Raw genomic sequence first — 24,268 nt, 5'->3', positions numbered from 1 at the left:
GGGGTTGGTTTCTAGAGTCTCTCTGTGCTGTCCTTCCAGTCTGTCTGTCCTTAACGCCAGTGCCACCTGTCTTTACTACCTGTTATGGGTGCTCTCTGGCTCCGTGCTCCTTGATGGATTGGGCGGTCTGACATAAACTTTTCCTTTTTCTCAGTTTCAAAGGCTTATGCCATCTTGGTAGAATTTGGCTGCGTGCTTTGGCCTGTCAGTCTTGTTTTTACCCCTGTGACATGGAGGGCAAGGACCCTCCTGCTCACTTTACAGAATTAGGTGACATGCCGCGGGGGCAGTGCTGGCCCCCAGAAAGCAGCTCTGTGACGTGCGCTCTGGTTGCGAGGGAGGCTCCGATCATACAGACTCCAGCCCGGCTGCCTGGCTCAGATCTCGGTGGCCCTACTTTGAGGGCATCCCTTTGGGAGAATGACAATGCGAGCCTCTGTTTCCTTGGTGTGGGGGTACTGTGCACACCTCTCAAGGTTGTATCACGTGGCGCTTCCCAGCTTGGTACTCCAGTGGGCGTGCACAGGTAATGATAAGCTCTGTGCACTCCCCTGGGGCACACAGGTGAGGCTGCCGGTGCCTGGTCTGGGCCAGCATCTGGCCTATGCTCCTGGCTGGCACCTGTCCTGTGCACCTGGGCTAGCACCTGGCCAGCACTTGTCCTATGAACCTGTCCTATGCACCTGGGCCAGCACCTGGCCAGCACTTGTCCTATGAAACTGTTCTAAGCACCTGGGCCAGCATCTGGCCAACACTTGTCCTATGCACCTGGCCTGTGCACCTGGGCCAGCACCTGGCCAGCACTTGTCCTATGAAACTGTTCCATGCACCTGGGCCAGCACCTGGCCAGCGCTTGTCCTATTCACCTGGCCTATGCACCTGGGCCAGCACCTGGCCAACACTTGTCCTATGAACCTGGCCTATGCACCTGGGCCAGCACCTGGCCAGCACTTGTCCTATGCACCTGGCCTACGCACCTGCCCCATGTACCTGTGTGCCCCTGGGCCAGCACCTGGCCTAGGAACCTGGTCTACGCACCTGTGCTCACCTGCAGTCTCCCATCAGGCTGGCACTCAGCTGGGAAGGGCTGAGTCCATATGTGTGAGTGCTTCACCTGTGTGGCTTGTGTGGTCACTGAGTGGACATTGCCTTCTAGAACCTTCTTTATGTTGATCACAGCACCCTGGTGTCTCTAAGCTTGATTTCCCCCAACTTTTTTTTACTGTGGTAAAGTACACATAACATAAAAATTTCCATCTTACCCATTTAAAGTGTACATACCCTTCAGTGGTATTAAACACCACCCGCACCCGTCCTCTCCAGAACTCTTTCCATCCTCCCAAACTGAAACTATGCCCACTCAACACTAAGTCCCCGTGCTCCCCCTCCCCAGCCCCTGGCTCCCACCATCTTGCTTCTGTCTCTGTAATCAGACTCCTCTAAGGACCTCACATAAATGGAATCCTACTGTATTTGTCCTTTGTTTCTGGCATATTTCACTGAGCGTAACGCGGTCCAGGCTCATCCATGCGGTGGCAGGTGGCAGGTGGCAGGATCTCCTTCCTTTTTAGGCTGAGTGGCCGTCTGCCGTGCGGACGGACCACATCTCGCTCCTCCGTCCGTTCTTCACGGACACTTGGGTCCTTCCACCTCTTAGCCGTGGAGATCCAAGTCTGTCCTGGGTTTATAGCTGCATCCCTCGCAGCTCACTGACCGCACGGTGAACCTTTTAAAACCCCTTCTTGTGTCTCATGGAGTAAATCTATTTGAGAGGAGGGATTCTCCTCGAAGCCCTCGATCCTTTGCTCTTCTGCTGAAGCTGCTGCTTTCTCATAAGCTCGGTGCTTACATTCTTTCAAACTTCACTCACCCCCAGTGCAGATGGCATCTTCCCACACGGGTGGTCCGGCTTCGTCTTCTGCCCCAGTGAGGGGTGGGTCGACCCTCGGAATGACAGAGCGGGTGACCGTCACGTGCCTAGCACAGATCCTTGCCCAACAGTGGCTGATTTCTTCTTTGGGACGTGCGTCCCGGTCAGATCCTCCAGGATGGTCAAAAGGGACAGACCCAGAACAAACGTGGCTGAGGGTTCTGCAAGCGAGGAGGTCCCCGAGGACTCTGGAAGCCATTTCTGGGGCTCTGATTGCTTTCGGAACCAGCACTGAGGCAAAGTCAGGGATGACTCCTCGGGTGTTTTTCCTGGAAGTACAGATCTGGGCAGAGGCAGCCCCGCTTAGCTCAGGGTCCTGGGGACGGCCGTCTGCCTGGAGGCCCACTGGGATTCCCTGAGCTGCTGCTCCCTGCGACTGCTTCTGGCCTGGGTACCTCCACAGCCTGCCGGGTCTCCCCTGTTCCCAGCTCTGACTCAGGCCTCTCCCTTCCTTGCAGGTCCCTCCCCTGCCGTCCAGGTCCCCCCCGGGGCACTTTCCCTGCCGTGGCCAGGGGGACGCTGTCATGGCCCCTCAGGTGACAAGCAGTTGGTGTGAGAGGAGGTGTCATGTCCCAGGGGTCTGGGTGGGCACCCTGTCGTCCTGCAGCTGGGGACCCAGCTGGCCAGCAGAGACAGGCACAGGCCGTGGCTGTAGGACGGGTGGGAGGTGGGGAGCAGGAGGCCGTGGAACAGGGTGGACAGGCAGGGCGCAGGGCTTCGGATCCATTTCTTCCCACTGCTCCGAGTAAATCTCCAGGGAGGCCCCATGCAGAGACTGACAGGGAGGAGCTACGGTTCTTCAGGCCCCATGAGATTTGGGCTCTTCTGAAGGAATCCTGCACATCCCCCCTGCCCTACGGAGCCTGCAGACGTTCGGGTTACGGGGCCAGGCTGCTGAACTGGACCCTGTTCCTTCCAGGGCGCCTTCACAGGGCCGGCTCCTCGGCACGGTCGCCTTAGGTCCCATCAAGCTTTGATCAGAATTACAGCCCAGTCTGAACCATGCCCTGCCCTCTGCCAGAATGTTCAGCAACCTCCCCCTCTCCGTGCCCAGGCTCCGTCCCCTCTCCCTAGGTCCTCCTGCCTTCAGGTAGGACCGCTGCCCGCCCCTGTGCCCAGGTCGGACCAGGCACTCTTCCTGTGCCCCTCCCTCCCACACTGGCATCCATCGCAGGACCATTAGCACCCGGGAACGGGACTTCTCTACAAGGGCAAGGAATGTACACCCAGGGTCCCGCCCAGGGACAGCACGAGGTGGCGCCTGGTGTATGCACTGATATTTTCAACAGGGATCCAGGCCCGCCTCCCCCTCCCGGGGGCTGATGGCGTTTCCTGTGAAGTAAGGCCCTGGGGGGCCCTGGACTGCGGGGGAGGGGGCGCAGGATGCCTTCAGAGGGGCTGCCCCACGCAGGGAGCCCCCTCCTCGGTCTGGGCGCCCGGTCCCCATGGCTCTTCCCCTCCTTGTCCCTCATAGAGTTGGGGGCACAGCGACAAGTCCAGATGACATACTCGCCCCCCAAACCCATTGGCTCAGGGTCCCCCTGAGGGTGGCCTGGGGGGCCCCTCATGCATTCCCGCTCCACATGTCCTGCCGATTCCGACGCGGCCTTGCTATTCCTTGTGCTCTGCAGGTCAGAAGATCCCTGTCCCCGGGCTGCTGAGGACAGGCAGGCGCCCCAGGGGCCGCGTGGGACCTGGGCAGGGGTGACATGTGGCTGGACAAAGGGGCAAAAGGAACTGGGGGCCACAAGTCTCACCAGTCTGCGCGGGGTCAGGAAGTGGTGTGGTCTCATGGCCCGGAGGCTGGAAGTCTGGGCTCAGGGCCGGCAGGGTGGCTGGGGGGCCCCAGGGGCCGCAGACGGCCACCTCGTCACCGTGTGCTTATGGCTCCTTTGTGCACGTGTGGAGAGACTGCATGCTGGCTCTTCTCCTCCTTTTTTTGGAAAGACTGCTTTTTAGAGCAGTTTTAGGCTCCTGGCAAATTCGTGTGGAAGGTGCAGGGATCGCCCATGTACTCCTGCCCCCCCCCACCACGAAGTCTTCCCGGCTGCCCCCATCCCCCCCCAGAGTGGGACTTTCATCACCTCGGACGAACCCGGCTGACGTGTCATCATCACTGCGTCGGGGTCACCCTTGGTGGTGGACACTCCATGGGTTTGCACAAGACAAGCGCAGAGCGAGTGACAGGTGCCACACAGAGTGACCTCGCTGCCCTACATGCCCTCCGGGCTCTGCCTGCTCATTCCTCCTTACCTACCAGCCTCTGTCTCTCTTTATAGAGACACTAGTCCTATCATACTGGGGCCCTGGACTCATTTAACCTCAATTCCTTCCTCAGAGGCCCCTTTTCCAAATACAGCCACCCTGGGGAGTAGGGCTTCAACATGTGAATTTGGGGGACACGAACGTGCAGCCCGTAAAGTAGATACATCTGGACAGTGGCTTTAGGCCTTTGCTCAGGGCCTTCTCTGTCGGCAGCCTGTCTAGTCTTCATGGGGCCTAATTAGTCTTCAAAGATGCTGCCTCCTCCGGGAAGCCTTCCCTGAGTGCCCGTGGGCCTGGGGTGCCCGGCCCAGCCTGTAGGAGCATGTGGGGGAGGACATTAGGAAAGGCTGTTCATGCCGCTGCTCGTGTGGCACTTGGAGCTGCGCTCTGTCCTTGTCACGATGTGCTCCTGTCTTTCCTCCAGAGCCAGGCGGGGACTCCCGAAAGCCCGTACGTGAGGCCCCTGTCAGGGACTTTCTGGTTTGATGACGATTCCCTGGGGGCGCTGGCCTTGGCTGCCCCGATGGGAGGGTCCACAGGGTTGGAGTGGTGTGGCGTGGGCTGCGCGTTCTGCTCTGTCTTAGGGGAGGCCGGTGCCGGGGAGGGGCGGTTGTTGCCATCCCTGTGGCCACAGAGCAGGGAGGTGGGCATGCAGCAGGGAGGTGGCCACAGAACAGGGAGGCGGCCACGCAGATGGTCTGGGGCTCGTGGCCTCTGCAGGGGGCTGAGGGTGCCATGGTCTCGCCCACATCCTAGGCTAAGCAGGGGCTAATGGGCGATCAGATTCCAGAAGCTGATGGACTCTGCAGGAAGGGTCTAAGGCTCCCTTGCCAGGTCTCTGGGGATGCGGCTGCCACCCACCCCTCTCTCCCCCTCCCCCTCCCTGCAGTGTCGCCAGTCACCACCCTGCATAGCTTCTCTTGTAGCACGAGCTCCAAGCCCGTCTCCTGCTGAGCACCATGGACAGTCACAGAGCGCCGTGGACGGTCACCACAGACGCCCAGGGCTGAGGGGCCCCTGCTGCCCAGGAGGGTCCTTCCTGGCTCCCCTTCCCACCTGTCTGAAGGGCAGCCTTCACCTTATAAACCTCAGAAGGTCTAGAGAGCTGGCAGGTCCCTCGGACGGCCTCCTCGTTTTCCAGGTGGGGACACTGAGGCTGCCTGACGGAGGGACCCGGGGGTCCTTGTGCTGCTAAAGCAGCATCGGGCCCCTACCCTGGGACTGAGGCCTCCAGCTCATGGCAGTTCCTGCAGGGCCTGGCGGCTCTCCCATGCCCCCCAGCCGTGAATGGGACCCCCGTCAGGCCCACGCTTCCAGCACTTCAGCATGTCCCGACTGCCAGCAGGGTATGGCTGAACGGCTCAGCTCTCGCATGGCACGTGCCTCATCGCCTACCTCTTCTCTGTGCCTCTGGGCTCCTCCAGGCAGGGGCCTGCATGTCCTAGATGCCGTGTGCTAGCGCCAACATGGGGGGGCCCCTGGACCTTTGCACATGCCTTTCTTTCGCTTGAAAAATGTCTCTTTTTTCCCCATCCCTCAGCTTGGGCATCCCCTCTTCCAGGAAGCCCTCCTGATACGCACTCCACGTAGTCTGGGTTGTTTTGACACCTCTCCTACTCCAGGTGGGAGTCGGATCCTGGTCCCCACAGCAGCGTCCGTGCTCAAGGACTAGGCTCTCAGCGGACATCCACTCTGACTCTCTGCGGTGATGTCAGGACTATTTGCTGGCTCGGCCCTCCCTGCAAAGGAGACACCAGTCACCTTTTTTACAGCTGGGGAAACTGAGGCTCAGGAAGGGGGTGTGGCTGCAAGCTTGTGGTAGAAGCGGCCGCACCCACCATGCGCACAGTCTGGCACATTTCTCCTGACTTGCTGCATCCATGGCCGGGATGCTGAGGCTGGGAGCCGGGCCCTGTCCAGCCGCGGGACGCATGGGAGGCAGGTGCCCTTGGCTCCAGAGCCCGGCCTCAATGTAGGGGCCTCCTCGTACCCGCCTGGTTCCACAGCCCCCCTCGCTGTGGGAACGGGGCTGGAAGGGGGCCTGGGGCAAGGGCGGGGCGCTCTGGGCACGCAGGGGAGACCTCCCTCCCTCCAACACGGCGCCTGTCTGCCCACCCAGCCACCCTCAGAAGTGCACTCAGCAACTGCCCAGAGCCCAGAAAGATAACTGGGTCATGGCAAAGAGTGAATTATTCTGCAGGAGAAAGTTTTAAAATGCATAAGCCTCCAGCTGCAGGGGGACTTGCTGTGATTGAGGGCAGAGGCGGCTCCCAAGAGCAGGCTCTTTCCGGGGGCCTTGCCGATGGGGCTGGGGGTCTGACTCTGGGGCCAAGCTGGCTGAAGCCCTCCCTCCAGGCCCTGCGCCAGGGCACAGGGGGATCCAGAAGTGGCCCCAGCCCAAGGAGCCCCCATTCTGGTGAGAAAGACTCGGACACAGGCAGTAGGAGTTGGGGGAGGTCAGAGCTTTGAGAGGCGGACCCCCATGGGGCTGCGGGGAGAAGGGCAGAAGGAAGGAAGGGGAGGGCCAGGGAGCATCCTACATAGCAGGGGGTTTGTCCTGGGTCATCGGAGGTGCTTAGGGGAAAGAAGGGAGGGTGTCCAAGGTGGCAGGAACTAGGTGGGTCAAGGCACAGGACCCTGGAATGATTGGCAGTGGCCAAAGCCCTGAGGACCCCGTGCAGGACAGTGGAATGAGTGCGGCGGTAAGCACAGTGGTAAGTGGGGCAGGCCAGGACTTCACCTGCCGGTGGGTGCCTGAGGGTTGGGATAAGAACTCCTACACATCCTTCAAGGCCCTGACTACGTGTCCCATCTCCTCCTGAAGGTCTGATGCCCCCAGACCTAAGAGGTCTTGTCTGAGAAATGGGCTTCTGTGGATTGGCCGAGACACCCGAGAAGGTGCCAGTCCTGTGCCTGACCCACCGAGGGCTCCTAGGCCCCGGGTTCCGCACCCCTCCCCCCCGGCACCTGTCCTGGCTGCCAGGCTCTGCAGTAACGGCATCACCACCCCAGGGCGAATTTCCAGCACAGCAGTTCTCGGAGCTGAGTGAGCCCCCGAGCCCCAGATGTTGAAGAAGCTGCAGCAGGGTCCCCATGCTCTGGGGCTGGCCAGTGGGGGCCAGCGGCTATGGGCCCGGAGCTACCGTGGGAGGCTCCCAGCTGTGGGTGGAGGGGCCTCAGGGGGTGGGCCTTTTCAGGCAAGCAAAGGATGGCAGTGCTCCCACGGAGCCTGGAACCGCCGGTCCTGGAGGGGGAGGCCGGGACCTCAGTGGCCGGCCTGTAGTGGAAGGGGCAAGACTCGCTAGGACACAGGGGATGCAGGCCTTGGCCTCCTGGGGGGACAGGCTCAACGCCATTGCCCTCCAGGCAGGACCTGGCCAGCGGGCCTGGGACCACCCCGAGCTGGGAGCTGGGGCGAGCTGGCCTCTCTTGGCTCTGTCTTCCCCACTGTCCAGGACACTCAGGAAAGAGCCCTCCACTGGTGGGGCCTCCATTCCCCCCAGAGCAGGGAGACTCCTGGACAATGAAGGGGGGGAGCCTGGGGACCGAGGGTGAGGCCCCAGGAGCAGGGCCTGGCTCCTCCGCTGGAAAGACCCTCCCCAATGCCTGCGGAGTGAGGGGCTGAGCGCGGCCTGTGGACACCCTGGCTCCCTCCCATGTGCTGGACTTCTGTGGACGCCCCGGGCCACGCGTCCATGCCCTGGCCCATGCCCAGGCATGCCTCCGCGTCCCTCTGACCGTGCGAACCCTCGTCTCATGTCTTCCTGAGGGTTTTCCCACTGGATGGTGATTTACCGTTGCCACAGGTCACCGTCCCTTTCCCTGCGGGCGCGTCCTCCCTCCATCTCGTACCGGTCACCTGCACTCAGCACAGCTTCCTAGAGCACTTCGTGTCCTTTCAGCTTACAGAAATACATCTACGAACAGTGCGGTCCCCTCGTCCCTCCCCGGCCCATCCCCCACCCTCCCTCCACTCCCAGAGGTGACCCCTGACCCGGAGCAGGTGTTCCCGGGTGCTGCTGCCAAGAGACAAGTTACAGACTGCCCCACAACGCCTAGCTCATATCACCCACGACTTTCCTGGCAGGGTGGGGAGCGCTGGCCTAGGGGCTCTCGTGTGGCTGTCCCTGACGTCCACTGGGCTGCTGTCCTCTGAGTCCTGGCAGGGCTGGATGTCCAGGTGGGCTGCTTGGTGGCGGAGCTCAGCTGGGCTGCTGACTGGTGCCCCCGCACATGGCTTCTCTGGGATGGGGGACACCTGTGGTGGGGGGTACCCCCAGCATGGCCCTGCAGGTCCCCACACCCGTCTGCTTTCTGTGTGGGGCTTCTAGCTCCCCCCGTGGTTTTTGCCACCTGTGGCCCCCCGGGGCAGCTTGCGTGGAGGCAGGGATTGGCGTCATCTCTCTGGCTTTAGAGGCTCGTGTCCCGGAGCTCAGGGTCCCCCTAAAGCATCGGTGGTGGGGACTGGCAGGTCCTCAGGTCCATGACCACAAGACCCTTGGGTCAGGCTCCCGGCTGGGCAGAGATGGGGCTTGGTCATGACTGTCACCTCCCTAGAGGTGCCGGACTCTCTCGCTCTGATCTGCTTGAATCTTCCTGAAAACCCCTCATGAAGATGCGGGTCTTGCATCTCAAACACTCTGAAGTCAGAAGACCTGTAGCCCGGAGGTCTGAAGGGACCAGTGGGGCCCACACTGAAGAAGCAGGGTCTCAGATCGATACCCTGGCCCCTCCTGCATGGTGCGCGGGAGGCTGGGACCCTTGTGAGGACACGGTGGACCCAGTTCTGGCCTGAAGACTGTCTGGGGCCCCCCATCAGGAGTGGACTTGCAGGGGAGCTGCCAGGAGGGGGTTGGGCTGATGGCCCCCAGCTGCACCGTTCTGGCGAGGCCCCAGCAGCTGGACACTCGGGGCGCTGGAGCCCAGATGTGTCTGCCCCCTCCCAGGACTCCCACCACAGGAAGCCTCTGCCCTGGGAGAGACACCGTCTGACCTGCAGGTGGTCCGAAGTGCTTCCTGACCAGCCTACCTTCAGCCCCCTTTGTCTATTACAGATGTCACCCCCAACCCCTCCTGCACCCCTAAGTGAGCTCAGTATCTGCTTCCTGAGGACACCCCCCCCCCCGTAGGAATAGGGCCACACCACAGGACTGGGACTACCTTTCAGGACCAGGAGCCCTGGAAGGCATCGGGCCCCCTCCCCGGGACTGGGATATCCCCCTCAGGATAGGACTGTCCTGCAGAACTAGACCCCCTAACAGTATTAGGACCCCCCCATTGGACTAAAACCTCCCTCAGGACTAGGACCCCCAAAAGACCGCGTCTGTCTGGTCCCCACTGCTTCTGGGCTGTCACACAGTAGGTGTTCAGGCAGAGGTAAACTGAGCACGAACTTACCTCCTTGCTCCTGGGCTCCCAGGGTCCTGGGGTGCTGGGTGCCCTCCCCTAAGTTCTCACTGAAGAATTCCCATGGCCTGTCAGGCCGCCTGGGAGGGAGGCCTCTTAAAGACCAATTACAGCTATCTAGGTGGGGGGGATTCAGGCAGGCGCGGGTCCAGGCAGGTGCGGGTCCAGGCGGCAGGGTGGGGCGGGGTGGGTCCAGGCAGGTGGGGGTCCAGGCAGGTGCAGGCCAGGCAGGTGCGGGTCCAGGCGGGGCGGGGGTCCAGGCAGGTGCAGGTCCAGGCAGGTGTGGATCCAGGCAGGTGGGGGTCTAGGCAGGTGTGGGTCTAGGCAGGTGCGGGTCCAGGCAGGTGCGGGTCCAGGCAGGGGGGTCCAAGCAGGTGGGGGCCCAGGCAGTGCAGGCCAGGCAGGTGCAGGTCCAGGCAGAAGGGGATCTGGGTGGGGGGGTCCAGGCAGGCCGGGGGGGGGGTCCAGGCAGATGGGGGTTTATAATTGGAGGTCTCAAAAACCATTTCTAAAAAGCTGACCCAAGTAGACAGAGAACTGGCAAGTCCAGAGAAGGCTTGAACGACACTGCCGACCACCTTGGCCCAGTGGACATCAAAGGTACGTGGCCAGCAGCAGGACACCCCAGCATGGGGCACCGCCTCAGTCCTATAGCCAGTCTCCGTGATTTCAAAGGATGCAAGTGATTTAAAGTGTGTTCTCTGGCTGCAGAGGGATTAGATTAGAAATCAATCACGGCCGTGGAATGATACCTGGAAAGCCCCCGATATTTGGAAACCAAACAACGCGCCTCTACATCACCCTTCAGTGGAAGAAGGAACCAGAAGGGAACCGAGGGTGTGTTCTGGACTGCATAGCCGATGGGCGCTCACGGGGCTGAACGTGAGCCGTGTGGGGAGGGAGCTCCCCGCCTGGTCAGCGGCAAGGACAGGTCTCCAGATAGTGACCCCAGCCTCTCCTTCAGGAACCAGGAGAAGCGCCAGGGAGGGAGGGTGAGACCTCCAGCCCGAGCGACGCAGGAAAGGGGCACAGATGCAGGGGACCCACCTGCCGGGTGAGGGAGGCCAGGGCATCGCAGACTCGGCTGTGTTGGCGGGACTGTAAGGGAACGTTCTGCACGCCTCCAGGCCAGGAAATTGGACCAGACCTAGACAAGCGGGCACATTCCTCGAGAGACACAGCGCCCAGAGCTCACTGGGGAATCGGCGGAGAGCTCCAACAGCCGTACCTGTAGTTACGAGATTGAATTCTTCGCAGAAACCTTTCCAGGAAGCCAACTCCAGGCCCCGAGGGCGTCACCGGCACGTTCTAGCAAACACTGAAGGGAGTGAGGGGACCGGCTCTGCACACTCTTCCAAGAAGCTGGGGGAGAAGCACTTTGTGCCTGGTGTTGACGGGGGCTGCGGCTCTGTGTGCTCCAGGCTGTGTCGGGCCCCGAGGGGTGGGTGGGCCTGACGAGGGCAGACCCTGCTCCGCGTGTTTGCCCGGGACCCGGTGCGTCAGGGCGCGCGTGGGCACACCCTCTGTCGTGCGCGTGCACACGGAGCACCAGGTCCCAAGGGCAGGGGAGCCTCCTGTCTGTGCAGCCTTATCCTGGCCCTGCTGCCGGCCGTGCACACTGTTCCCGTAGTTCCGCTGAAACGTCTCAGCCACCCCCTGGTGCTGGGGATTATTCTCGTGATTTTAAAGATGAAGAACAGGTCAGAGAGGTGCAGGGACTCCGCCGGAGAACAGGAGAGCCAGGGCTCCAACCAGGTCTGTCTGAAGCCCTCCAGATGGCTGTGGGCTGTGTGTGAGAGAGCATGAGGAGGAGGAGGGGGAGGGGGAGGGGGAGGGGGTGGAGGAGATGCAGGGGGACGGGCCGGGGAAGCTCAGCGCCAGTCACGGGTTGCTGCGCCCAGGCAGGAGTTGGGCAAAGCGGGGAAAGATTTCGGAGGACACCACCGTGGTCAGGATCGGGGCTCCGCGGCCAGCCTGCCTGGGCTGGAAACCCGCCTCTGCCGCTGGCGGCTGTGTGGCTGGGGCCGAGATACTAGGCCTCTCTGGTGCTCTGTCTCCCCATCTGTGAATATGTGACAGGATGACCGTGTTTGGTGTGGTTACCGGGCAGCCCGTGGTAATCTGTGTGAGAGCAGTTAGAACCGTCCGAGAACTCAGTGGCGTGAGCGGCGCTGCCGTGCGGGGCTCAGCTCCACTCCTGCGTGAGCTTGTTTTTCTCCGAGTTGTTTACCCGCGTCCATTGGCTCACTTCCTGTGCACGGGCGCCAGTCGGGGCTCTCCCGGGAAAGAGCCAGACGTGCGTGTATGCGCACGTGTGCGTTACATATTACTGTGTGTAAAGGAGCTGACATCGGAGCCCTGCCTCCCTTGACGTGGCTTCTCCCCTGAGCGCCCGAGAGCCGCGGGCAGGCATGCAGGCCGCAGGCTCAGGGGGAGCTGGGGCTGCTGTCTTGAGTCTACTTCCTCCGTCCTCCAGGGAGGCCCCGCTCTGGCTCTTAGGGCCTTTGACTGATTGGCACCCCGCCCCCCACCACCGCCCCATTACTGAGGGTGCGTCCTTCACCTAAGGCGGCTGCTGGGCCACGCGAACCACACGCACACAACACCTTCATGGGGATACAGCGGGGACCAGCCCGGTCAAGCTGACGCGTAAAACATCAGGGTTTTTTCCTTCAAAAACCCCCGACAGATGCTCCGCACCTTCTACCAGGATGCCCCAAATGCCAGCTCCTGGCCTCTCAGTCCGGGGGGCCACGAGGCCCGGTCTCCCTGCCCTGGCCTGGGCCTCACCCCGGGCTCCCCGCCTCCCCCGTCTGCACACCCGGGGGCTCCAGGTGGCAGCAGGACGAGTCCCAGAATGGCAGGCACCTTAGGGGTGATGTGGCCAGGCTGGGGGCATGCTTCTCCATATTTGGAAGGTTTGTGCCGTCTTGCGGTTTCCCTTCTTGCTTCTGACTAATGCCTTTGTGTTTCTGTCCTTTGCAGTGACCGTGCGTGTCCTCCTGCCGGAAGCATCTCTCCCTGCTCTGCTGGAAGTGCACGACGATGACCCGCGTGTGGCCCCATTCCTCGGTGGGGGCCTCGGAGGGTCTGCGGGCTGTGTCAGTGTCCAGCATCTGTTCTCTGGGCCAAGCACCTTCTACAGATAGGAGCCCCCAGTTCTCCTGCCTGAGGGCCAGGACGGGGAGAGGGCACGGGGTCCCCAGGTCGGGGTGTTCACCTGCCCTCCATGTCGGCCACCCAGCGCTGGGGCTCCCCCGGCTTGACTTCTGCAGGAGCGTCTGTGCGGGAGGCTGGGGAGAGGGGCTTTGGGGCTGGGCAGTCTCCTGCTCTTGCTGCCCCTCACTGTGGCTGCCTCCCAGCGCCCCGGCTTTCTGGGTCCCGTGGGGCAAACAGGCTGGTTTCTCGGGATTTCTCCCCTCTGGGCTCTGGGCTGCTTCCACCTCCACTCTGCCAGCTCCTTCTCGCTCCTCTCTCCTCTCTCTGGTGACCTTTCTCTAAAACATGTCCCTCTCCCCTGTCTGTCCTCTGGAGCTGGGGGTGGTGGTGGCAAGGACGTGAGTGTCTGTGGCCCAGCCACCCTCTGAGCCAGAAATCCTGGTGGCCGGATGCATGGCCGCATCCCGCTCCCCGCGGTGCTCCCCCAGCCCTTCCCGCCCCTCACCCCCAACCCCACACAAGCACCTGAAAGGGGCCCTCCTGGTTCTGGAAGGCACGTCTCCCAGCCCTCGGCCCGGGGCCTCTGCTCACCCACTTTCCACGCTCCCTGTGGCTTTAATACCACGTGTGTGGTGGCAGCTTCCCAGCTGACCCCGTGGGTCCTGCTCTTGAGCTCCAGACCGACACGCCCAGCTTAGCATGGACAGAATCCGACGGCTCCCGCACCCCTCCTGCCCATCCCCTGCCCAAGCCTCCAGCACACTCGAGATGCCCCCTGGTGTCCTGCTCTGGCCCACCTGACCATCCGCAGCGCTGTAGTCTCTTCTCCCACAGGAGCCACGTTCCATCTGCGCCTTCCGTGTCCTACGTCTCAGCCCTGGTCTAAGCCACGGTCCCCCGTTGGGCAGGGATGGGGGTGGCCTCCCTTCCAGCTGATCCTACTGACTTAGAACTAACCCACCCCTGGCTCCCTACTGCTCTAGGGTGAACTGTGAAATCCTTTACCCGCCGAGGAGGCCGGGGGCACACGGCTCCTGCCGCCCTACCCCCCACAGGTGGCATCCAGCCGCAGGTGCCTTGGGGCTTCTCGGACCTCCTCCCCGGTAACACTGGCCTCCCATCGGAAGCACACACATCTCACCAAGAATCTCCTTGTCCCGTAAGCTTAGCTTAGGGGAGGCGTCCTGGGCACGGTCAGCCCAGCTCTCCTGTGACACGTCTCTTCCCGGCGGGATTTCTGCCTGTTGCAGGTGATGGTCGGTGCAGTGGGGACCTCCCTGACAATTCTGGAACCTCCTTCAGCCCCTCATCCCCTGGGTCCAGCACAGGTCAGTCATCAGAGCGGCACTGACCAAGGGCCTCCTTCTCTGATGTTGCCGACAGGTGGGGTCCCAGAGCCCGAGCAGCTCCTGGCGCACGGGGTGAATGAATGAATGCACAAACGAATGAACAGATGAGCGAATGGTGGTGTGCACAGGCAGGTTCCTGTAGCCCTGCCCCTGAGCCTACCCTCCCGCACCTGCCCTCCCCCGCCTGCCCTCCCCCGCCTGCCCTTCTGCAGCCTCGAATCCCGGGTGTGTGTGGCCCGTGTGCCTGGCCCGCGGATGGCTCGGGGTGAACACTGCCTCCCCGTCCCCTCCCAGCCCTGGCCCCGCGGCCTGCGACCGAGGTGCTGGGTGTCAGGGCTCTGGCGGTGGCACAGCCCCTCCGCGAGGTGTGACGCACGCTGGCCTGGGGACCGATGCCAGCGAATGACTCACCCCACTGAGTGCACAGCTGCTGTCATTCTCACCCATTCTATTTTAAAAACGGTGTCCTTTCGCTTCTGTAGTAATTTGGGGCCTCTTTTTACTAGAACTTTTAACTCGCTTGGGAATTTTACACTTGTTGGAACTTAGGGGCTTAAAACTGTGCGTAAGGCACAGAACTAAATTCAGACAAAGTATGTGGGGTGACAGTGGGGGGACGGCCCGTGAGCCTCCTGTGGCCCATCCCCTGCCCGCTGGGCTGCACCTTGGTGGGGACAGGGTCGTCTCTGGAAGCATGAAGCTAACTCGGGCCCTGACCAGAGGGGCTTTATTTCCCAGAAGAGACGCAATTCTGACAAACACAGCACGCCCCGACTCCTTGTCTATGAACACAAGGAAGGATCTTTCCAGAAAACGTTCTCAGTGCACTCAGGAACGAGTGCCGCTCCGCCCGGCTGCTGGGCCTCAGGTGCTGGCTGCAGGCCGCCGTGGACAACGCTGGGAGGAGCGGGGGTTCCCGTGGCCCAGCAAACAGTGAGTCTCAGCGTGGAGGGCGGGGCTCCCTCCCGCCAGGTCGCGGCCCCTCGGGGTGCGGCCCTGCCTGCTTGCCCGCTGGCTGGTTAAGTTCTCCCTGCCTGCCACCTGCCGACGGCCCGCCCCAGCTTTGTCCCCCGCTGCTGCGGCCCACCTGGCTCATGTCTCAGATGGCGCTCACCTCTTCCCAGAGGCCGGCCCTCCCCCGTTCTCTCCGCACCTCTGCACCCGGTTCCCCCCAGCAGACCCAAGTCCCCAGAGCAGCCACAGCATCTGTCCTGCTCACCGTGGCTCCCTCAGCAACCAGCGGCCAGACTGCGTGGCAGGGCGACCGTGGACCAGTTTCTAAAAAATGTGTGTTTGTGGTAAAAAACGCATGACATGAAATTTCTCATCGGAACCATTTTGACTGTACCGCTCAGCGTCATCAGAGAGCATTCAGCATCGTGACGTCACCGACACCGCCTCCTCCAGCGCCGGCCCCCCCAACCTGTGTCTCTGGGGCTCTGGGTCGTCCAGGCTCCTCACGCGAGCGGAGCCGTGCTGTAGGGTCCTCCGGGACCGCTTAGCCCTGGGAGCACAGGGTCCCCACGGGCCGCCCCTGTGGTTGCAGGAGTCAGAATGTTGTCCGTGTGAAGGAGGGGTAATATAACGAATGACTTTCGAGTGAAGGTTTGCATGTGGCCATTCCCAGACTTAGCCTCGCCGCTGCTTGGAGCCTTCCCGGTATGGGGAGCTCACTCATTACCGGGCGGCTCTGATACTTGCGCTGGTCTTTATTTATGCCAAGCGGGTCCCGGTGCCACACTCAGGAGACACCTGCTCCTCCTGCCCCATGACTGTCCTTTGGAGACTGGAGACCCGTGAGTCACTGCAGCCTGGGTCAGCCACGGTCAGCCTGGGGCAGCCTGCGTGGCATGCTGGGATCCCACCATCTGCCAAGGGATGCAGAGGCACAAGGCCAGCATCTCGGCCACACCCTCTGCTGACCATGCTGGACACGGCTGTGGCCGAGATGGGACAATGGGGCTCCCCTTACATCTTTTTCACTGTCCCCTCCAGGCCAAGCTGGGGCAGAGCTGTGCGAGTCACCGCAGGCCAGCCAGGGCCACCGCATGTGCAGAGGGGAAGATGTAGGGGTCCGGGCTCCCGTGGCACCTTGGCTGCCAGCCGCCTTGGAGCCCCATGTCCCTGGCTGTGCGGTCAGCTGGCGAGGACCCCACCACTAGACTGTCCACTCTGCTCAGATTCGCACTCTGGCCACAGGGGCCCTCTGGCCGTCCCGCCACAGCCGGCCTGCACATGTGGAGGCCCTCGCAGGTGCCCAGGGGCTCCAGCCCGCCCACTTGGTCATTCATGAGATAAAGCCAAGTTTGTGCTTTCCTGCCACTGGTCCTCGCAAGTCCGAGAAGGAACAGGGACTCTGGCTTCAGATCCCGGCTACGTGTGCGGGAGAAATGATGTTACCTCTCTGTCCTCAGTTTACCTGTTGGTGGGTGGCAGCCCCTGGGGCTCTCTGCCCGCGCCGGGGTGGGGGGGGCTTAGTAGATGTTCGGCCTTCCTTCTCCCCCACCTCCCAGCTGGCCGGCTGCAGAGGGGGTAGTCCTGCACCTCTGCTCTTTTTAACCAGTTAAGCGAGATCTCCTTCTGTGGCCTTTAAACTGGTTAATTAGTCACCTACTAATTGTATCCTCCTGCCTTCTTCCTTAGCTGCTGCTTCCTGGCGTGCAAGCAGGTGCGCAGCTCCACGGCCCGGCCGCCCCGCCCCATCCCGCCATGGTGGATGTGGGTGCTGCGCCTCCGGCCCAGCGTGGGGCTCTGGCCCCATCCCGCAGGGAGCCACACCGTAAGGAGGCTTTGTGGCTGGGCTCCCCCGACCCTCCCAGCCTGTGAGCTGGTCCCCATTCCAGGTGGAGACGGAGGGTCAGAACAGCAAGGGGATGCCAGCTCTTCCTGCCCTGCCCTGTCCCGTGGAGGTCTGGAGCTTTGGAGGCAGCGTGGTCCCCTGGGAGCCAGAGTCCAGGGCGTCCATGACAGTCCCTCCCAGTGGACAGTGGGCGGCCCGTGGGAGCTCGACCAGGGGCCTGGGGCCCCATGGGGACAGCACTCTGGCTGTCGGGGAGCTGGGCTACTCTAGCCATGAGTTAAGTACCTGTCCAGTCTGTTCGTCCAGCTGCTGGCCTCAGAGGCGTGGACACAGGCAGGCTGGGGTTGGAGTCCTTTTCCCTCTGGGGGGAGCTGTGTAACCACCGCTTCAGGCCTCGGCTTCCCCACCTGTAGAATGGGACTGAGTGTCATCGTTTGTTCGCGTGTGTGCGGAGATGCCCCTCACAGGGCTGACACTCATGGCCTCTTACCTCGTCTCAGCCGGGCCCACTGCCAGGTGATGCCGGTGATGGCCTGTGAGCACGGAGGCGCCCGCCTGGCAGGGAAGAATGCACCATGGGCCCACCTGGGCCAGTGCACGCTGCAGGAAAACGTCAGAGCTGAGGGCATTCTCAGACCTCAGGAGAATGCCTCCAACTCCACCTGCAATGAAGGGGTTCAGCGGGGCACCTGGACCTGGGGGTGAACCCCGAGGAGGGCCCACATACTGGGGGAGACAGGCAGGTCTCAGAGGGGGAGGGCAATCGAGGTGTCGTGGCGCCCATGGAACCCAAGACCATCGGTGGGGGCACAACTCCTCAAAAGTAAGATAGTGAGACCTCCCGTCCCTTGGAGCATTCAAGAGGAGCCTGGCGGTCCTTTGTTACTGGGGCACTTCCTGCCTCTGCGTGGCAGGCGAGCTGCGGGTGATGCCACGGGTTGAATGGCGGCCTCCCCTAAAGCATGTCCGTGTTGCAGCCCCGGAACCTGTGAGCGAGGCCTTACTCGGAACAAGAGTCCGTGCCGATGTGATTCAGCGAAGGGTCCTGAGACGAGATCAGCCTGGAGTGCCCAGGGGGGTCCCTAAATGCAACGACTGTGTCCCTATGAGAAAGGAGAGGAGAACACACACCTGGGGGGAGGCCACAGGCCCAGGAGCACCCAGAGCCCCAGGAGCCAGAAGAGGCCGGAGGGAGCCTCCCCTGGAGCCTCTGGAAGGAGCCCAGCCCTGCTGATCTCCGCCGTCTGGCCTCCAGACTCCGAGAGAAGCAACATCTGCTGTCTTTAGCCCGCTCAGCGTGGGGCCTTAGGACACTCACCCAGGTGGCCTTGGGGAGCCTCCCTGGGCCAATGGACCCTGGACTCTCACCCTCCTGAGGCTGGGAGCAGGGAGCAGGCCTCCTCTCCAGCAGGAAGCTCCATGGGAGGGGCAGAACGATTCTAGAACATTCCTGAGGGCGGTGATTTGTCATCCTGGTTAAATATAGAGCATCGATTGCAGCCAGGCTCCTGGGCCCAGGCGCTATCGGTCAATCGGAGGGCACCACCCGACTCACCCTCCGCTGCGCCTGCATCAGCCCCTCTCAGGGCTGCTGGGGGAGGAGAGAGGATTGTTTGTGGGTAAATTGGTGGCAGGTCCTTCACAGGAAACTTCAGCCTAATTGCTTTTGAAAAATGACTCTGTGTGGCATTATGTTTCACAAGACATCAAATGATGTGGAAAATTCATTATAAGTACCAGGAGATGCCGCTTGCCTCGAGGGCCAGCCCGGGTCAGAGTGGGCGTTGGGCTCTGTCCACTCTGCTGTCCCCACTCTGGGACCTCAGGCAGGGGCCTCTCCTCCCTGGATGGACCAGGCGGCTCGGGGTAACAGGCCTGGATTGGCCATCTGCCCGACCTCTCCGGGCCCCGCTATGCCCGGGGCAGCCAGGACAGGCTAAGGGGTGCCCCTCCGGTGAACGAAGCCAGCTGGCCAGGGAGAAGAGACCGGGGAGATGAAATGCTCCAGACCTCTTTCTGGGCTTCCGGATTGGCGCATTTCCTCCGTGCTGCTAGGTGGGACGCCGAGGAGGCATCAGAGACTGGGCTCCTGGCTGTGGGCACACAGGGGTATGGGAGGGGGAGTTGAGGCCTTGAGCAGGGCACTGCCCATCTCTCTGAGCCTCAGTCTCCCCCAGTGTACAGAGGGCTTGGGCCCCATCCCTGAGCCCTGCCTGCCTGCCCCCCAGCCCTTTTGAAGCCTCCCCTGGTCCACAAAGCAAGTGACAGAGAGCCAGACTGGGGCCGGGGCCCCTCGTGTCCTGCTCCCCAGTGGAAAGCCCTGCCAAATTGCCGTTGCCCTCGGGGTCCCTTGCTTCTCCACCAGGCTCCCTACCTGCACCCCAGCTTCACACACCCACAGGGCGGCTAGTTTCTTCTGTGCTCTGCCCAGGGGCTCAACCCAGAACCTGGGAGTCTGCCGTGATCCTTCCCTGTCCCCAGCCCCACCCCTGACCCTCAGCCTGTCTGCAGCTGAGTTTCGCGCAGACGCATCTGTTTCTTACCTCCTTGACTGTCAGCTTGACTCCAGACGGCTTTGCTTCTTCCCGGACTGTTCCCGGGCCTGGAGTTGGCCCTCTGGCCCTTACTGTGCCAGCGGGAGCACACCCCTGGGGAGCACACCCCTGGGGAGCACACCCCTGTGGACCCCCATAGGGCATAAACCCCGAGTAGGTGCTATGACCTCTTGGGTCTCACCCTCCCCTCCCTGGCAGGGGCTCCCAGCCTCCTTTAGAGGAAGGAGTGTCCGTGATTCTGTGGACAGCTCATGGTCGAGCTCACCTGCCACAGGGCCTTTGCACCTGCTATTCCTCCCCCATTTCACATAAGCTGTGTTCCTCTCTGCAGGGACACCTCTCCGGTGACCCCTAAACTGCCTGCCCTTGTTGGTTAGCTCCCTCCCCCCCAGGCACATGCCATTACATCAGGGTCAGCCGTTGACACTGCTTGTTATGGCATCCCTTTCGGAGACCGGGAAGCCTGCCTCTTGCTCCTTGCTGCGTGTTCAGCAGCTGGCATGATGTCTGCAGACCAAAACGGTCTCTATAAACACTTGCCAGATAAGTAGAATATATGGTTGAATGACTGAAGGAGCCCCAGACTGGAGGAGGTCTGGAGGGGGTCTAGCCCAGGCCCTGCACTTAACCAACGGGGAAACCGAGGCCTGGGGGCGAGGAGGTGGAGGAAAGAGGAGCGAGCTTGTGCGGGGCTCCCACCAGCGCTTAGAGGTGGCTGCCCACCGTGTAGGGACAGGGGTTAGTGCCTCCCTTTCCCGAGGGAGAAACACCCCCTGGTGTGGACTCGACTCCAGGGCCAGGCCTCTGGCAACTCCGAAGGCCCGGCACCTCCTGCTGCATGCCCCCCATCACACAGCCCCCCTTGGCTCAGCAGCTCAGCCAGGGACGATCTGAGCTGCTGGGGAGGAGCGGACAGGGCCAGACCCTGCCTCTGGAAGAATGAAGGGCACTTTGGGCAAGTTCTGAGGGGCTTCCTTGGCCAGAGTCCCCCACGGAGGCTGCCTGCCGTCAGAACCCGGCATGGCCCGGACCCGAATCTCCCGTGGCTTGGAGCATCTCTCCTGCTGCCATGTTGCTGTTCTGGGCAGCCATCCCGGGGGCCAGAACTCTTCCCTGATACAGGAAGGACCCTCCCGCTGACCTGGCTCTGGGCGTCTCGGGCCGGAGGGTGACGTGCATGGCTGCTGCCTGGGAGCCCCTTGTTCCCCAAGACCAGCCGCTCCTCTGGGGAGCCACAGCCATGCGGAGAGCACAGTGGGGTCCCCTGTGGGGACACGGGGCTGGGTTGGGCCCACCCACATTGCTCCTGGTGGTTTTCATCACGGGCCATCTCTGAGTCCTGTCCGCGGCCTGGGGCTGCTCGCTCCGCCCTTTGAAGCAGCGACTTGGAATGTTGGAAAGAAGGAATCAGGGTCTCCTCCTTCCCCGAAGGCCGCGACTCCCCCTGCCCTCACTCCTGAAACCTCCTCGTTCCATCCCTTCTGCACGTGGGGACAGTGACCTATGGGGAAGGAGAGCATGTGAGCCAAGTGCTTGTGTGTCCCAAGCCCCTCACCAAGAGCGCTGGTTATCGTTCTATTTGTGGTGGGCCACGTTCCTGTCCACGCAGGGCGCCGTGTGCCACCCCCGTCCCTGTCCGCACCCAGGGCGCCGTGTGGCCTCATCCGCACACCTGGGTGGAGGCACGGTGACGACCACGTCTGCTGGGACAGGATGGCCAGGGCAGCTCACAGCCCCTACACCCCGCTTTTCCTCCAAACGCGCTCAGTCACCCACACTGTGATGTTCACGGGGCACGCGTGTGCCGTGTCTAGGTCCTGGGTTGCGGTAACAGTGAACAACGTCCCAGCCCTCATGGATTGGCATCCTCGGCGAGACCCCCAAGGAGCCGACAGGGCCCGAGCACACGGGGATTCCCGAGTCCTCTCCAAGGGCCGTGGGTGCCGGTCCCACGGGAGTGCTTTCCTCTCATGCAACAGGGGCGCCACACCGGGTGTGCAGGGGCGCGCTTGCCCGCGCTCTCCACGTGTGCGTGCCGGGAGCCTCCGGTGTCTGTCAGGCACCCGGGCTCAGGCCTGTGCTGAGCTGTGGCCAGATCCTTGCAGCACATCTCAGCGGAGGCCTCACCAAGCCCTTGAGGATGGGCCTACTGTCGCCCCATGTGACAGATGAGCAAAGCGAGGCCCCAAGGGCAACGCACAGGCCCGGGGGCAGGGAGCCAAGCTGCAAACCGAGGAGTGGGACCCAAGCAGGAAAGGCCCGCCCTGCCCCTCCCCAGGGGTGGCCAGGGAGGGTGGGAGGGTCTCCACCTCTGCCTGAAACTCCACGTGGGACTCTCCTTTGTGGTTTATCCACGGACACACTTCCTCTGGCGTCTAAAACACAATCCACCCGGGCTGCTGACAAAGGAAGCCCTCAACACTTTAGTGAGAATAAGTTCACCTTTCTTCCTGAGAGGAGATGCCCAGAGCGAAGTGCTGGGGTCTAAGCCACTCAGCCTCTGGCTTGCTGGAGGGGATACTGAGGCCCCGAGACAGGGAGGGGATGTCCCTAAAGAGGAGATCTCTGACATTGGTTTGGTGATGCCTCCTGGCTTCCTTCAAGTGTTTTTCAAAATTGTCAAAAATAACATACTCTTAATTCCATGTCACTACCAAGTATACGTGCCTTGGCGCCCAGAGAGGGGCCATGCGTCATCAGTCCCCGCGTGGTGACAGGAAGTCGCGGCTCACAATAGGCCCGAGTCAGGCCCTGCCCCGAGGGCTGCCAAGCCCACCCCGTGTCTCTGGAGCGTGTTGCCCATTGACCCCTCCCACACGTGCAGGCACGCATACAGACACACACGTGCACACACACATGCAGGTACACACACGCGTGCGCGCGCACACACACACACCCTCGGGCCCCATCTCCCTCCGCCCTCCCTCTGAGCTGTGCACTTGTCCAACAAGGAGCCGGCTCAGAGCAGGGACGGTTCAGCTCCCTCACCCCCACGGCAGGGCCTGGCAGCCTGGCCCAGGGGCTCTGGAGGGCCCATGTCTCTTGGTCCCCACCCCCTAGTGTAGCTCTTCCTCCCTGACTGTCCTGTAGCCCCCTCCTCTCTGCCCCAGTGCCCCTTTCCAGTGGGCACTGCCCAGCCCCAGCCCAGGGTCAGGGCACCCGCCTCTGTCCCCCAGGATCTGCCGTCACTGTACCAGCCCGAGCCTCACGTCACCAGGGGCCTGTCCCCTCCTTGCCTCCCCAAGTCCCAGCCTGGCTGACCTGTGACCCTCTTGCTCGTGCTGGACAGGGGAGGCCCTCTAGTACCCACATTCTGGGTCGTGTCGTGAGACGAGTCCTTCCCCTCAGCTGCTCCGTCCCAGCCTGGACCCCGACCCCGGGAGCCGCGTGACTCCTCGAGCTTCCCTTTCTTTCTTTTTTTTTTTTTTTTTAAAGATTTTATTTATTTATTTGACAGAGATAGAGACAGCCAGCGAGAGAGGGAACACAAGCAGGGGGAGTGGGAGAGGAAGAAGCAGGCTCCCAGCGGAAAAGCCTGATGTGGGGCCCGATCCCAGAACTCCGGGATCACGCCCTGAGCCGAAGGCAGACGCTTAACCGCTGTGCCACCCAGGCGCCCCTCGAGCTTCCCTTTCTGCACCATTGGTGCTAGGAAGTCAGCCAGACTGGGGGGAGCGTGGCCTCGCTGCGTGTCCGTGCGCACGCCTGTGTGTGTGTGCATTCACACACACACGTGCAGCAGCGTGCACCCAGCACGTGTTCGTCCCCACGCAGACAGCGGCGGGTGTGCCCGGGCCGTGCTGTGCACGCGCGTGTGCTCAGGACGTGTACTTCGGGGTACTGACCTCAGCCACCGTTCCTTTCCCTCCTTGGCGTCCTTGGGCAGGTGGTGAGCAGTGCCTCGTACTTTGTAAGACTGCTCGTCCCTTTCCAGACCAAGGAGCACACAGAGGCCACAGTCAAACCGGGCCGAGCAGCCCAGTCAGCTCCTCAGCTCCAGAAACCCCGGGCTGTTTGCCAACCCCGGAGCCCTCTCTGGCCTGGGGGCGGGCTGGGGTCTCTGCCTGCCTCTCCACTCCCTCCCCTGCTCCAGCCCTGTGGATCCTGCCCTCCCTCACAGTGGGTGTGTGGGGTCACTGAACCGTGGGGCTCCCCACTGCACCCCACCTCCGCCAGCCCCTCCCCAGCCTCCCCTTCCACCGCCCAGGTCTCGAACTTGCTGCATGGTCCCTGCTCAGAGACTGCTTGGGTTGGGTCGGATGGCTCATCCCTTTCCCAGCCGCCTGCCCCACCCCTGCCCCAAGTTCCCCCCCACCCCATGTGCCCGCCTGGCCTGGAGAATGCTGCACCTGCTGGAGAGGCCGGCCACTCACCTGGAGGCCACGCCAGCTATTGGGCTCACCTCCTTCCCCAGGGCCTCCCTCCAGGGTCGCTTGTCCAGCTGAGGCTCAGCCCCGCCCAGAGCTCCTGCCCCCCCCCCCCCCGCCCGGCTGAGGCTCCAGAGTCTTCTCCGGGGAGGCCCCTGTCCACCACTGTTCCCGCGAGCTCAGCCAGGGCTCTGCTGACAACGTAATGAAACTGATGTCCGTCAGGGTGGGCGTTTCACGTTTTGGGGTTAAGTAGCCTTTTCCCCATATTTGGCCCCTTCATCCTGAATGTTTTTCTTTCATTTTCTGCCCCTGTTCCAACTCCGACGTCTCCATGTCCAGTTGTCGGGGATTTCGCTGTATGCACGCCGGTCTGAATGCGCAGCAGACCCATTCTGGGTGGAGTGGCCGAGGGAGGGAGGCTGTGGGACAGCCCA

The 24,268-nt window shown here is 62.3% G+C and overlaps 1 long non-coding RNA gene across 7 annotated transcripts; it reads right to left on the bottom strand.

The window, feature by feature from the left end:
* Positions 1–14,323: 14,323 nt before the first annotated feature.
* Positions 14,324–22,827, bottom strand: LOC123775560 (uncharacterized). 7 transcript variants are annotated; one of them, XR_006775102.2, is made up of 5 exons: positions 19,453–22,827; positions 17,914–19,002; positions 17,400–17,509; positions 17,195–17,316; positions 14,324–16,482 (listed from the first exon to the last, which is right to left on the bottom strand). It is a non-coding gene; the product is annotated as an uncharacterized LOC123775560 (long non-coding RNA). The 7 variants fall into 7 exon arrangements; XR_006775100.2 differs by having other exon boundaries at positions 14,324–17,316; positions 17,914–18,012; positions 18,278–19,002; XR_006775103.2 differs by having other exon boundaries at positions 14,324–17,316; positions 17,914–18,381; positions 18,465–19,002.
* Positions 22,828–24,268: the final 1,441 nt, after the last annotated feature.

Source organism: Ursus americanus, chromosome 8, assembly GCF_024610735.1.
Source record: "Ursus americanus isolate L20-20 chromosome 8, mUrsAme1.1.p, whole genome shotgun sequence".
Taxonomy (NCBI): Eukaryota; Metazoa; Chordata; class Mammalia; order Carnivora; family Ursidae; genus Ursus; species Ursus americanus.
Note: the sequence above shows the minus strand (reverse complement) of the source record. Positions and strands in the feature narration are given on the sequence as shown.